General features: G+C 39.2%; 1 long non-coding RNA gene across 1 annotated transcript in view; it reads left to right on the top strand.

Moving 5' to 3' along the window:
• The window catches only part of LOC123367362, a 120,248-nt gene extending 104,841 nt beyond the window's left edge, over positions 1-15,407 (top strand). The window contains exon 5 of the long non-coding RNA XR_006578424.1: positions 14,880-15,407. This is a non-coding gene — a long non-coding RNA (uncharacterized LOC123367362). The remainder of the gene's footprint in view (positions 1-14,879) is intronic.
• The last annotated feature ends 862 nt before the right edge of the window (positions 15,408-16,269 follow it).

The following is a 16,269-nucleotide window of genomic DNA, read 5'->3' as shown; positions in this document are numbered from 1 at the left end:
AAACTTATTGCAATGTCACTCCATGTGCTAGGTACTAGTAGATTATGAATTTCAAAATAACACTTGTTCAAATATGGAACAATGTTGCAGCACACAAGCTCTGATGGAGAAGTTCTAAATGAAATATAAAATATAGTTTTCTATAAAAACGTGCCTCCTGTGTTTATACAATATTACTGTTGAAATTTTTTAAAGAAACAAAAATTAGGGAAGTCCAAGCTACATTTTCAACCTTAAGTTGTCTCCTAGTGAAGCTGCAGTATTTTAATATATATGTATGTTATTCTATCATCCTGCATACTTGAATATAAGCTTGATTTTCCACAGTTTTGCAATTTATGTAGTCACATCTCTAGAAAGTAGGATGTAAAATGCTACCAAAGCAGCATGGTAGCATCTGAAACTCACTTTGCACAGGTTTAAATGAGTATAAAAGGTGCTGGGCAATATAGAAGAAAGGCCATATAATCATAATACCTAGCTCTTATGTACAGGAGAACCTCAGAGTTGCAAACACCTCGGGAATGGAGGTTGTTTGTAACTCTAAACAAACATTATGGTTGTTCCTTTAAAAGTTTACAGCTGAACATTGACTTAATATAGCTTTGAAACTTTACTATGCAGAAGAAAAATGCTGCATTTAACCATCTTAATTTAAATGAAACAAGCACAGAAACAGTTTCCTTACCATGTCAAATCTTTTTTTAAAAAAACTTTTCCTTCATTTTGTTAGGAGTTTATGTTTTACACAGTACTGTACTGTAGTTGCGTGATTTTTTTTTTTGGTGTGTCTCTTGCTGCCTGATTGGGTACTTCCTGTTCCAAATATGGTGGGTAGTTAACCAGTCAGTTCATAACTCTGGTGTTCGTAACTCTGAGGTTCTACTATAAGTTTTACATTTATACTTTACATTTCCGTTACATTTGATTATTAGCATTCTCAACCATAACATCACATTGACTCAGTTTTTTGCATTGATTTCTCATTTGTTGGTGGTATTTGGGGTTTTGGGTTAATATTTCTTTATTTGAGGTATTATAAATTGGTAAGTGGCTTGATCAATGCTCCTTATTGGCTTGAATGGGTGTTTTATCTGAGCAATGACTGCAGGACTAGATGCTAACTATGCAACAACAAATACAAATCTGTACATAGTGATGTCATGTCATCATCATACTTTCAGGAAGGTAAATGACAGTCATTTAAATAAAGTGGAAATAATATTTTTGTTAAAAGCTTGAATCCCTTTCAAGAACATTTTTGTAAATATAGTTTGATAGAGATGAATTCTTATGAAATGTAATTGCAACTACTTTGTTATTGTGAACAATAACTCAGTAAGAAGAAATCTCATCATGTTTTTAAAAACTTTATCTGTTGCACTGAAGTAGATATGTCTTTCCTTCTGCTTTATTGAGTAAATCATCAATCTCCAATCAGAATAGGACTTTTTTTGTCCCTATTCTTCCAAAGTTCAGAATCCAGAGACATTATCTTTCACTTCAAAATAACCTTCAATCATCCTTCTTTATCCTGGACTTTAAAGTGTTATAAGTCCAAACGCCAACCCTACATAGGCAGACATTTACATAGGGTGGGGTGGAAGAATTTTGTTGACTATTTTGCAATTGTTGTCTAGTTTTACTGTTAAGCAGAGCAGCTAATGCAGAATGTATGGTCCAGATTCAGTGTCTCATTACTTGGTCACTAGCCTTATTTTGAGTAGAGGCCAGTTACACATTTGCATCTAAATCACTGAAGATGTCATTTGACCTTAATAGTGGGGAAGTGCTGCTGTTTGCCTGTGCTAAGTAGATGCAGTGTGAGCTGTAAACTGTTAATTTCATGTTTCTCATGCCCTGCAGGTGCAGGTGAAATATGAGGAAAAATGTAATTTAATTTTTTTAATGCCAACCCCTCAGTGTGGATCTGAAGATCATGGTGAACCTGTCTTGCAACATTTAGTACATGGTGCAAGACTTGTCTGTTTCAAAACACTTATTCCTAACTAAATTGTGGAATTGTCATGGCTGAGAAACAGATTGTTTGGATTATTTCCTCTCAAGTAAGCAGCTTTAATATTCTGGAGAAGGAGCTGAGATCAGGGTTCCTATTCCATGAAGGACTGGATATACTTTTAAATAGAGGTAATGATAGCTAGAAATTTGCATAATGATCTTCTTTAATATTTTACTTTTAGTTTATTGCAAAGGCCCCCCAAACTGAAAAAAAATCAATTATTGTCTCGGCTTTAATTGTAAGTTCCTTTGTATCATTAATTTACCCAGTAAGACATGACGTGACATTGACTGTTTGTGTGGAAATACGCTAGGAGATTCTGCTAACGTCACTCGGATTCCGATTTTGTAAAGTCACCTCCTCACAACAGGAAAGGCTAGCCTGGAATTTCTATGGGAGGTGACACAATGGTGTTTTCCTATATAAATCACTTTTGGAGGCATGAAAAACCAGAGACTGCATCTTCTCCCCCAGGAGTAAACCACTAAAAGAGGCTTCAAGGAAATTGTCTTTATTGCATCACATGGTAACGAGAACTAAACATGTTCTGGAAAAAGCACTTTGGGATCGATTGTGGCTAGGTCTAATGCTTCCATGCATACAAGTAAGGTGGAATAAACTCTGTCCCCCATTCCCACAGTCACATTAGCCCTCCTCTGACTGGATCCAGGATAGGAAGGACAGCAGAGGCTGCTGGCCCCATAAAAAACCATGGCTCTTCCCTACATGTTCTAGCAATTATAGCTGGCTGGGCACACCGCCGGGAGCATGCTGTGCCTTGAAAATGGCTGTAACAAAGTATTCTCCCTGTGGAGCATGGAAGAAATAGTTGTACCTCTCTGAGAACAGTTCCTTCTGTTGACTTCTCCAGGCTACCTACCGCTGTGTACATAGGGCTCAGCCACAAGGCTCCATGTATTATTATTCATTTATTTGTATTATTATAGCACCTAGGATCCCAAGCCACAGACCAGGACCCCCTTGCACTAGGTGTTCTACAAACAACGAAAAGACAGTCCCTGCTCCCAAAGCACTTACTGTCTAATATAAAACAAGAGACAACCGGTGGAGACAGACAAACAGGGAATACAAGGAAACAGTGAGGACAGCATTGATCATATGCTAGTCTCTGCACACCAGCAGCCTAACCATTGTCAATTTTTTGTCAGCATCACGGCACAGGAGCGTTTGGAAGGTGAATAGTGATATCGTTTTGCAGATGTTCATGGGGAGGTTCTCAAAGTGTGAGGGGAGGGGTAGGTTGGGAAAAAGCATAAAGGTGCTTGCTTGAAAAATTGACAAGTGAGCAATGGAGACTGGCATCATGTGCCAATCAGAAGTGGGAGTTAACATCTTGATAGTGACTGAGAGATGATAGGTAGGGCAGGGACAGGCAGTAAAGGGTCTTGAAAGTGAAGCCAAGCAGCTTATTCTTGGTGTGATAGAGAAGGGGGAGTCATTGGATGGATGCAAAGAGAGGGGGACATGATCAAAGTGATGGGCTAGGAATATAATCTTTGCAGCAGCATTCTGAATGGACACGAGCAGGGCAAGATTGTGTTTGTTGAGACCAGAGATAAGGATGTTGCATTCATTGAAATGCAGGATGATGAGAGTTTTAGCTATGCATGGCTAGAGATCTTTTTTTAGAGATGTTATGCAGGAAGAATTGGCATTTAGCCATAGCCTGGATCTGAGGACCTAGAGAGAGGCCTTAGCTGAAAATCATGCCCAGGGTACAGGCTTGAGTAACAGGGAGGATGGTGGTGTTGTCCACAGAACAGAAGTAATGGGAAGAATTTAGGAGTGAGTGAAGACTAAGAGCTCTGTTTTAGCCATGATGAGTATGAGCTGATGGCTAGACATCTAGGAAGAGTGTCAGAGACATGTAGCCTTCTGTGAATTTATATGCTGGGACATAACCTTAGCTGGTGTAACTTGGCTGAGTTCCACTGATTTCAGTGGAACTGAATCTGTTTAGACCAGCTCAGGATCTGGCCTATTCTGAATAATGGACAGAATCAAACCAATATCAAATACTGAGTTGAAAACAGAATAGTAACCTGTGGGAGATGGGCTAGATATAATAAAACTTTTCTTTTTGAAGCAATACACATTGTATAGTGTTCTGATGAGTTATTTCTGCTGTGATCTCTGGAGTCTTATAGTAAAAAAAAATTATTCCTTTTGGCAGGCAATTCAGTAAAATCATACTTTATCACAGTCTCTCTGCATTTAATTCCCCAGGTTGTTTTATAATTACTCTTTTCTGCAATTCACTGTCTTGCTTTTTGGCATATGGTAATGATAAGGTTTTTGATGGATGTGTAAATGGGTTATTGGAAAATCACATTCATTGTCTCTCAGAAGAAAAGAAGTCTATAAACATATCAGTCACAATCAGGGATTCAGGATAAGATGGCCAATGTTAACAACAATTACCAAATGCTATAAAACTAGTTTCACGCTTGAATACTTTTTATAACATAAAATCTATCCAGGATAAAGAACTGCATCAAACACTGAGCCCTTTGGTAGGGTAATGTATTATACTTAAAACAGAGTTTGTGAATCTGGTTCCTTAGATGATACATTACTTTCCTCTATTAATATATATGTCAAGGTGCCTTGCAAATCTTACAGCAATATGTGCTTAAAACCTCTATTGGCTAGTCTAACAATGAACTTGATAACTTTTTGACACCAGCCATGCTCCATTCCAGTCCAACCAAAAGAGTGTTGCCAAAATAATCTGTGTTCTCTGATTTAGCCCATATCACTAAGTTCCCATTTATGCTGCACATCCCATTCAATTTTCTTGTCCTTTCTTTAATCATAAAATCTCCTCCTATCTTTCAGTTCCTCTCCTGATCTACCACTGATACAAGCCTCTCTCAATAACCTTTCATCTCCTTTTACCACAATAGCTTTATGCATTCTTAAATGTTTAGAATATCCTATGTAAAATTATATGACAGGATTACAGGGTATTAGAGGATTACAAACCCCCACCCTCCCACCCTTCTTACTTGCAGAAAGACAGGATTTGCCCCTATATTGCACCTTTTAATAAACTTTTTAAAAAAAAACCATGCAAAATCATGCAATACAGTCTAATAAGAGACTTAGCCTGTTGAAAGTCTGTCTTTATCAGCAGACATTGAATTAAAGAACAAGGCATATTTTTATCTGAATATTTCATTTAGCTGTCACTTTATTTTGTAGAGTCCAAAAACTTTCTGTACATCCATTCATTATTCAATCTCTGAACATCAGATATATACAATGTCTCTGCTTGTAAAGTTAAGAATCACTGAATTCTCAGAGCAATTGCTTCTGCATTCAAGTTTCAAATAAAATATAATCATCTTGTCCTCACTTTTTATTGGCTTTTTAATTATGGTATTTCCTTATTCTGCAGTGTCCTAGTGTAATAAAATGGTGTATCATTGTGACCTAAGGCATTCCTTGTCATATCAAGTGAATTATTGCATGTTCAGAGTGGTTTTAGAATGGATATCAGTTTTATAAAGGATTATACTTCTCCAGAAAAATGTAAGGAGGTCTTTCATTTATCACAGCAGTAACCTGTTCTACTTCACCTCCATAGGCATGGTCATAAAACCAAATTTTCAAGTGTCCTGAGTACTCACAACTGTCATGAACAAAACTGAAATTGTAGATATTTAGCACCATTAGCAGGAACTAAATAGCTGAAGTTGGGCGCCCCAACACTAAAGTACACTTCTGAAAATGTTAGTCTGAACAACAAGGAGGGTGATCTTAGTTCATATTGAGCAGGTTCTATATGGCGTCACTGATCCATAGATTCAATAGATTATGCAGCTGATGAACCTTCATAGTTTCATAGAGTTTAAGGCGAGAAGGGATCATTAGATCATCTAATCTGACCTCCTGTATATCATAGACAGCTAAATTTCACCCCATTAGACCTGTTTTGAGCCCGATGACTTGTGTTTGACTAAAGTATAAATTGCCTTTGGCTAAAGCATATCTTTCAGAATGGCATCCTGTCTTCATTTGAAGACATCAAGAGATGAAGAATCCACCACTTCCTTTGGTAGTTTGTTCCAATGACTAATCACCCTTGGTTAAAAATGTGTGCCAAATTTCTCATTTGCATTTGTCTGGTTTCAGCTTTCAGTTATTGCTTCTTGATATCTCTTTCTCCACTACATTAAAGAGCCCTTTAGTGCCCAGTAGTTTTTCCCCATGAAGGTACTTATACCTTGTAATCAAGTCACCTCTCAATCTTTTTGATAAACTAAATGTATGGAGCACTTTAAATCTCTCACTTTAAGGAGTTTTCTCCAGTCTTTTCATCCTTTTTATGGCTCTCTTCTGCATCTCTTTTAAAAGTGAGAACACCAGAACTGGACACAGTGTTCCACTATAGGTATCACAGATGCTGTATACAGAGGTAAAATTAGTTCCCTATGCCTACTTGCAAATCCCTTGTTTATACATCCAAAGGTCACATTAGCCTTTTTGCCACAGCATCACACTGGGAGATCATGTTGAGATGTTTGTCTACTATGACACTTTAATCTTTTCCAGAGTCACTGCTTACTAGGATAGAACCCTCCATTCTGTAGGTTTGACCTGCATTTCTTGTTCCGAGATGTCTGACTTTGCATTTGGCAGTATTAAAACACATTTTGTTTGAATGGGCCCAGTTTACCAAGCAATCCGGATTGCTCTGTATGGTTCCCTTCTCCTCATCATTTATAAATTCTGCCAATCTTTTTGTCATCTGCAAATTTTATCAGCAGTGATTTTATATTTACTTATAGATCATTGATGAACGTATTTAATTGTGTCTGGCCTAATATAGTTTTCTGCAAAACCCCAGTAGAGATATCCCTGTTCAATGATTATTCTCTATTGACAACTATTTTTTAAGATCTCCCAATTAACCAGTGCTTAATCCATTTAATATGTGCTTTATTGATATTATATAGTGCTAATCTTTTATCAGAATGTCATGGAGTACTAAGTCAGTTGCTTCACAAAATTATAAATATATTAAATGTATGCAGTCATGTTTATCAACCAAACTTGCAATCTCATAAAAAATGAAATCAGGTTTGTCTGACAAGACCTATTTTCCATATAACCATGTTGATGTATATTAATTATATTCCTATCTTTTAATTCTTTATAAGCTGAATCCTGTGTTAGTCTTTTCATTATTTTGCCTGGGATTGATAGCAGACTAATTGACCTCTGTCATCCTGTTTACCCTCTTTGAATATTGGCACAATATTAGCACTTCTCCAGTCTTCAGAAATTTCCCTGGTATTCCAATACTTATTAAAAATTAACATCAGCAAGACAGAGACCTCTTCAGCAACTAGTTTAGAGCCCTTAGGCACAAGCCATACAAGTCTCCTGATTTAAAAATGTTGATCCTGATTATTTGTTGTGTAACATCCCCCTCAGCTACTAATGGACTAGAAAATACTTTGTGATCCTCATGTGATACAAGTACATCATCCATCATTCTTCTTCTTTCCAAATACAAAGCAGAAATATTTATTGAACATCTCTGTCTTTTCTTCATCATTATTACCGATTTTACCATTTCTGTCTGGTAATGGTCCTATGCTGTTGCTTTTTTTGTTTCTAATATACTTAAAAAGCTCATTTTTAATGTCCTAAGCTCTGCCAGGCATGGATTTTTCCCTGATGTTTTTAGCTTCCTTTATCAATTTTCTGCACTTCATAACTTCTAATTTATATATATTACTATCTATTCCCTCCTTTTCCCATTTATTATATGTTGCTTTTGTATTTCTTATTGCAGCCTTCACTTTGCCGCTGAAACAGGATGGGATTTTAGCCAAAGTTGTCCTATTTCATGATTGTGGAATGGTGGCTTTTTGGTCATCTAATAAACTCTTCTTAAAGAACTGTCCAACCATGGGCGTACTACTTATAGCCAAGATTTTAAGAAGTGGCTAGTGATTTGGGGTGCCTTCATTTTTAGATCTCCAATTTAAGACTCCTTAATGGGGCATGATTTCCAGAGGCTCAGAGCTCAATACTTTCTGAAAATCAGGCCCTTCTGAAGTTGTCTCATGTTTGGCACCCAAAACCACTAGTCCCCTTTGAAAACATTGGTCAAGTTTTGCCACCTTTAACTCAAGTTGCATATTACCTTAACCAGAGGTAGTCCCATTTTCTTCACTAGACCTACCTGTGGAGTAAAGTAATACCAAACACTAGTCAGGATGGCAGAATCTGACCCCAATATAGCATCTAAGGCAAAAATTCCACAGACTTAGTGGAGCTACTCCTAATTTACAACATTGTACATCAAAGTCAGGCCCAAAAATAATGATAAACTTTCACTGAAACAAAATAGGACTGGCTAGCATAGCAACATACTTCCTCTTCTCTAATCCCTGTTCCCTCTGGTAACCGCTTTGTGCCTCATATTGGAAAAAGGAATCAAATGATTTGATCTCATTATAAATATCAGCTACTGGTCATTTCACAGTGGGCATTTTGTAGGTAGTTGGAATGGACTTTGTATTAAAAATAAAAAGCCTGATAATTGGAAATTGGGAGTTAGACTTGGATGGGAAACATTTTTCTCATCCTGCAACAAATTAAGATTTTGAAAATTTTTCTCATTCCAAATCAAGAAAAAAAAATCAAAGTCTTGCAAATTTTTGCAAACTGAAAAGCTAAAACAATTCAGACCAGGTCAAATTAAAATGTTCCATAACTTCCAAAAAAAAATTGAAATGAAAAATTTGTCAAAACTGACTCTATCCCACAAACAGCTTTGGTTTCAATTAATCAACGTTTTCCATCAAAAATAGCTTCATCAAATTTCCTGACCAGCTCTAGAGTTAGCTTTTTAGGAAAGTAGGAACATTTAGGTCTGAGCAGAAAAAAATTAAATTCATTCATAATATTTTATTTGATGTCACTGTTAAAGGGAGTTCTGGATCTTCTCACTATAATTAACTTGTTTACAGAAAAAATGAAAAGTCCACACATTGTCAGAAAAAATCATTATTCTGCTTTCTGTTCATAGCAAAGGTAATAATGGATTTCTGATTTTTGCACTTCCTATTTTCAAGGCTACACAGAGCTTCCTGCATGAGAAATGCCTGACAGTCAGGAAAATGTCAGACAGCAGAAATTGAAATGTATTTCAGTAATCTCCATGCTTAACAATGCAATTATGTGTGCATTCAGACAGTGACGATTTAAGGGAGAAAGCATCATTAAAAGACTTAAAGGGTATGATACCAGAGCTTGGAGGGATTCTCCTAGTTTTATTCTTAGGAACTTCAACTACAACAGTTTGAGCTATATGAAAAGTACAAACATAGTAAAAATAATTAACATTTGTGGCACTCTCCATCTTCATAGCACTTTACAAATGAACATGCAGCAATTTCATTTCAACAGTAGTGTTAGATCACCCATGTGAAAAATCTGAAGACCTGAGAACAGTGTCTCCTAGCAGAATTTCATGATTCAGACTCTAGGCCACTGGATCCATCACATGATTAGCTCATAGTATTGCCACTATCCATCTAAAAGTAATTGGAAAAGACTACAGAAACAGAGTGTGGAAATCAATGTAGTCTTTAGCAGACTAAAACTTATCAGAGGATCTTTGCAGTCAGACAAATTTTAAGCACAAACTACTGCTAACCATCTTAAAATCCACCACACAAAATCATGTAAATAAAAAATGTGTGTGCATTGCTTGTGTTTATAAACACATACAAGCAATACACACATTTTTATATAAATATATGATTTTTGTGTGTGTGTTTCTATATAAGAGAGAGAGAGAGAGCATGAATCCCTTCGTCGCAATGGTGAGTAGTTACTCCTGAGAGTAGTTCCATTGAAGTCAATCAGGCTACTCTTGTGAGTCATTGCTCCCCAATTATTTATTCTAATTGTTCTTAGAGGCAAATAAGAAAAAATCCTCTCAAAGTAGAATGAAGCTTTATATTGTCTAGTAACTTCTAATACAAGCTATTTCCAAATGTTGAATGCAATTAAATAATACAATTACAAGATTAGACAGTAGTTGAACTCCTTTTGCAACTGGTTGGTTATCTACATCTACAGCCATACATTTCTGCAGTAGTGTTGCTACATTCTAGAAACCTTAAAGGATAATTATACAAGCAATTATAAGAAAGCACCTTTTCTAATCACACAGTTGAGATGTGATATGGGCAGCCTCCGGGATCTCAGTGAAATATTAGGTTGCCCATCCAATTCTATTTATATAACCAACCCTGTAATGTATAAGAATGCTGTCAGAAAAAACAGGCTACTTTAATTGTACTCGCATGAGCAGCACAGTCTGATCTCAGAACAGCTGAGTGTCATAGACGTTGGATAATGAAAAACCCTAAAGGTTCCTTAGTTCCATTATGTAATAAAACTGAGGCATGCCACTCTGATGAGCCTTTAATACTCTTCAGAGCAACCCCATTTAGCAAAGTGGTTACACAAAGCACTCAGTAAGCTGAAGATAGGTTATGCACCCCAGTTTTCACTGAGACTTCCCAGTGCTAGCTGGCTTGTCCAAGGCTGGTCAGTATTTCTGTTCACTGTGTTCTGGGTTCCTCAGCCCTGAAGCACATCCTCTCCAGTGCCTCCTGACTTTGCTAGTTGGGTGTATTTTGCAAGGCTACCCTCTGGTCTTGGGGAATACTGAATGTAGCAAAGTGTACAAGCCATCTAGCAATCTCAGGAGAGTGATAGTAAGGTTACAACCAGTGTTGCGTCATAAAGTCTATTTCCATTCCTTGTGGAGTATAGGTATGCAGCAAACAGGGTGCAGTACAAATACAAATATGACAAAGAAAATGTTCTATGAGTTTGGATAGCATCTATTATACTTTGTATTAGAAGCAGGGCAGAGATCACATGCAACATCAATTTAAATATATTTGGCAATAAAAATAGGGCCCGAGGCCCTTCTATTATGTAGCCTAATCCTGCTCATCTTATTCACATAAACAGTTCCAATGAGGTCAGCTGGAGCAGAATGGCTGCAATCCAATCCTCAGATCCTCTTAAATTGTGATTAAAACTTGAAAGCTTTTTTTTTCTTTTTAAAGAAACGCTTTGAAATATGTTTGGTCAGGATACTCTGCCTACACATAGGCTAGGTCTGGCTGCCTTTAATATCATTCTGTTCTAAGATAATTTCTATCCAAATGCTTAATATAAAGCCAGAAATCTTCTTCTTAAAACGATCACATTAAAAAAACACACACTACAATTTCACCTCTCCCATACATCCAATGATTTTTTTTTCAATTCAATTTACTGGGGATCGTAGCAACTTTTGGAACCATCCCTTTACTTCCCCAATGTAGGAGTATCTATAGTATCAGAGCAATGTTAAATCAATGATTTCTTGTTAAATCACACGATAAGTTTCAAGCCCTTTCTATAGCTCTAACTGTGCCATTAAAGGCAACGGTCCACACTGCGAGCAGCATAGCGCTGCACCATCATCCCTAGAAGGAATTTGTGGAGGGACTGGCCCCACCCTCTCAGTTTGGGTCTGTGTGTGACCCCAGGAACACCTGGAGGGAACACCTTTCATCAGGAAAGATGAATTCAAACTGGAATAGGTGCAGAGAAGGCTACTGGGATAATCAGTGGCATGGAGAGCCTAAGGGTATGTCTACACAGCAGCAGGGAGAGTGCTTCCCAGAGTGGGCAGACAGACACAGGCTAGCTCTGCTTGAGCTAGAGTGCTAAAAATAGCAGTGTGGTGGTGGCAGCTTTGGCGAGTGGCCCAAGTACACCCTTCTGAGTATGTACCTGAGCAGCAAGCAAGCTGCTGTCCATGTCACCATGGCCACACTGCTCTTTTTAGCACACTCGATGAGCAGAACTAGCTCAGCTATGTCTGTGCACACTAGGAAGCACCCTCCTAGCTGCCATGTAGACATACCCTAAATGAGTTTAGGTTGTATAGCCAAGCAAAATGAAGGCTGAGAAGAGATATTGTTTTGTATAAATACACCAGGAGAGGGGAAACACCAAAGGGAGAAGAGCCATTCAAGCTAAAGGCAATGTTGGCCCAAAAACAAATGAATATAAACCTGCCAGGAGTAAATTTAGTCTGGAAATTATAAGGCTTCTAATCATCAGAGGAGGTAGGTTCTGGAGCAGCCTTCCAATAAGAGTGCTGGAAGCAAACAACCTAACTAGTTTTAAGATGGAGCTTGATATATTTATTAACTGGATTACATAACGGGGTGCCTGTGATAGTAGGGGAACAGAACTTGAGGTTCCTTCCAGGCCTATGTCCCTACTTGCCCTCAACTGTATAGATTTTGATTTTTGATAGGTCCTTGTGTGAGATGCTCAGGATAAAGGATTCTTCTTGCATTCTTCACCTCCCCTTGAAATTAAACTGGCCTTTCAACCCATGAGAAGGTGGGCCTCTCCAGAACAGGACTGAGGCCTGTTAGTGCAGTTTTGTTAGAAAATGCACAGCCCTGCTACCTCTACAATACTTCTTCTGTGTGTAAATGGAGAAAGAGGTCAGTTTCCAGTGCTATGAGTCTGGCATCTTTAATATATGCACTTTACCTTAAAAATAAACAGAGAAAGAAATCAGATGATATGATGGTATGAACTGAGTTGGTGCAAATGTAACCCACACACCGTCTGGGTGTGGTGTTGTGTCCCATCTAGTGGCATCAAGACCACTTAGAGAGAGAGATTAATGAGTTTACTCTACAGCCTTAATTAACAGGCAGTTGGCTTTTAGCTAATGCGGTAGAGGCTCATGCGCTAAGCTCCAGAAATCCCAGGTTCGATCCTGCCCGCCGACGACCGGGGTCTGTCGGTGTCACAAGTAGGGGCTCATCCAGGATTTCAACTGGGAAGTCTCTGAAGCTTGGGACTTGCTTTATCAGCTAGGGGAAGAATGTAACCCATACACCTTCTGGGTGTGGAGTTGTGTCCCATCTAGTGGAACCGACACCACTTAGAGAAATTAATGAGTTTGCTCTACAGCCTTAGCTAACAGCCAGTTGTCTTTTAGCTCATGCGGTAGAGGCTCATGCACTAAGCTCCAGAGGTCCCCAGTTAGATCCTGCCCACCAGTGACCAGGGTCTGTTGGTGTTACACAAAAGGGCCACAGGGAAGGTGTAAGGAGCCCTCAAGGAATGCTCCTGGCTGAGAGCAATCCCACACTCAGACAGAGAATGGGCTCAGTTGGGTCTGCTCTGCCTCTGTAGCACGCCAGATGGTTATGTTATGCCTCCCAAATTCCAGCCAGCCATTCATACTTTTTAATTTAGTTCAAATGGCTTTTGTTAGATGTGAACAAGGAAATAAAATAACAAAATAATTGTCATAGTCCTTGTGTAGCAGGGTGGACCCTGCTCCTGCTGGAAGGGGTTTAAAAAGGTGGCCTGACAGGGCTGAGCTGATTAGGGAAGTGGCTGCAGCTGGGGGCCACGCCCCAAACTGAGGAGCAGGGCCTTATAAAAGGCAGGGAAGCTAGGAGCCCAGACAGTCTCTCGCTGGTGATAGAGAGATGGGCCTGGCTGCTTGGTAAACGAGACAAGGTACCTAGGGTGAAGCAGGGCTGGGGACAGGCTGAGGAGCTGGGGAGCTCTGGCCTGGAAAGCCCCAGGCTGCGGCCTAGCAGAGGGCAGAAGGTACTGGGAGGTTGCAGAGGGCAACTTAAGGTTAGGCCAAGGCAGCAGGTCCAAACCCCCTTTGCCAATGATGAGTACTGGATACTGCAGTCTGCCCCAGCGAGGGGGGGGCTAAATAGAGACTGGGCAGTAGCCACTACTGAGGCGAAGTGGGGATAGTAGGGTGGGGGGTTCCCAAGGAAGGGGAAACCCAGATAGAGTAAGAAAGGGGTTATTGCCAGGGGGCAGCACCCCAGAGAAAGGGGCACCGGGTCCGAGGAGGGACACGGGGGCCTACGAACAGGGGGATCACCAGCCTGCAGAGGGTGCTCCAGGGCTGAACAGAGCACATTTGGAGAGCAACCAGTAGGAGGCGCTGCAGGGGTGAGTCCGACCCGTTTATACCTTGTTAGCAAGTTACGTCCAGCCCCATTTCATTCTTGGATTCAGTCTCTAGCCAACTCTAGATGACACTGTTTCTACAGATGAATCAAGTTGAACTCTTTATCCAGATGTTTTAGATCAAGTAAAGAAATCACAGTCACCACAGCTCTGAAAGGTCCACCACCATAATATAAATCTGGAGTAACTCTCTAACAATGCAGAAATGAGTTACTTGAGATTTATACTGGTGGGAGATCAGAATCAGGTCTAGTGAGTTTATGTATTTTTCAGTGTTATTTTTTGTTTTTTTATAAAATTAAGGTTTAACTATGCTAATGATGACTTAAAAAATCCAACAGGTCCAAATAATTAACACCCAAGGTAAACAAACCTAAATTGATTGTGTGTGTGTGTGTGTGTGTGTGTGTGTGTGTGTGTGTGTGTGTTGCTAGTGGAGTAAAATGGAGGGAAATATTACCTGAGAAGTTTTTTCTTTGCCCATTGAAAAATTGGCAGGAGGAGGAGGTTAAAGAGCGGGGAGGGTGGAACAGAGGAAATGTTTGTTTTTCTAGTTTTTGTTTCATGCATTAATTTTAATTTTCTTATGTGCTGTTTTGGGTAATTTTTCATATTCTGTAAAAGAAAAACCGTATTTTGCAATCTCTGTACCACAAAAGCTCACAAGAAGGAAGCAAATTACTAGAAAAATCAATTAATAAATAAAAATCCCTAATAAAATAGACATGAAAAGGGCAAAATAAAACTGTGCCATGGTTGTCTCTCTGTTTTTCAGTGACTTGATGCCGTGCAATCTTTGTGGAAGGGACTAAAGACTCCAAGTCTATCCAAGTTCTGCTGATTGGTCATGACATTTTCCTGCCTGTTAATCACTGAGCCCCAGGGAATCTGGGTATTGTAATTCCTGGTCTCTACATCAGAGAAGAAACACAGAAAGAAAATATTGTTTTGGAGGTATTCGAAAATGTGGGCCTGAAGCTAAACCACATTCTCTGAAAAGAAAGGAATTCGCCAGTGAGAACCCCCCGACATTCTCACAGGACTGCAAGTAAAGAATGCACAACCATCGTTTCATTCCTCCTTTAGGACCAAATCCAAAGGTCTATACTAAGTGCCCAAGGAATTAAACTTTACCTGAGTAAGACCAGAATAGAGATAGAAGAGGAACCTCAGGGTTTGGCCCAGACAATTAAACCAGCAGTGTTTTAGAGAGAGGACCTACAGAATGACTAGGTCAATAAAAATAATACTTATGAGTGTTCTGAAATGCACTGGCAAGAGGAAGGCAAGCTGAACCAAACCTGTGCTGGGAGATTAGCCATAGTGTCCAGGAAGACAAACTGGCTCGATCTAATCTTGCTCTATTGCTTTCTATTGGTCTGATCTGGGACCTGTTGAAGTCAATTGAAAGACTCTCATTGACTTGAAAGATACTGGCTCAGGCCCATTATTTCTATGAAACGGAAAGTATAAATGGATGGGGGAAGGGCATAGGAGTACCTATTAACAACTGATGGAACCTTTTAAAACATGGCCCTTCTGCATGAGAGCTACACTCCTGTAGCTCCTGTATACCCACATGTACTGATGGTGATCATGAAGACAATTTAGGCAACTGAAACCAAAATTAAAAGGCAGGGACAGTGGGAAATTTGTGTCCTTCTCAGGCTCTTGTATCTAACTTTAATACAGTTAGATGTTCAGATGTCACTTGTGCTGTATACCCTATTTTATTTATGTTTTAACAGCAGCAATCTAAAGTCACTGTGTAACTTCAGCCTCAAACAATAGCTGAGAAGACCGAAGGGCAATTGGCAATGTGCATTATTTCTGCCCCCCCCCCCCCCGCCCCTCCCCGCAGAAACATGTTAAATTGTTTGCATGTGTTCCCTCTGGATATGAGTCATTGTCCTTGTGTGCTACTGTTGACAGATAGTATTGGAGTCCCTTTCAGTATCATATATCAATGTCACTAAGTAAATTCTATTATTACATTGGTTTACAATATTGTTAGGTTTGCCTCCAAACGCTGATGCCTCATCATTTGACAAGCTACAAGCTAACGATAACTGTCTTGCGCTATGTTCCCTGAAGCTTACCCATCAGCTGCCAAAACCCCCAGACTGAATCTGGCCCCATGATCTAAATTAGTCTTTCCTTCCTGC

The sequence above is a fragment of the Mauremys mutica genome, chromosome 3 (assembly GCF_020497125.1).
Source record: "Mauremys mutica isolate MM-2020 ecotype Southern chromosome 3, ASM2049712v1, whole genome shotgun sequence".
Lineage (NCBI taxonomy): Eukaryota > Metazoa > Chordata > Testudines > Geoemydidae > Mauremys > Mauremys mutica.
Note: the sequence above shows the minus strand (reverse complement) of the source record. Positions and strands in the feature narration are given on the sequence as shown.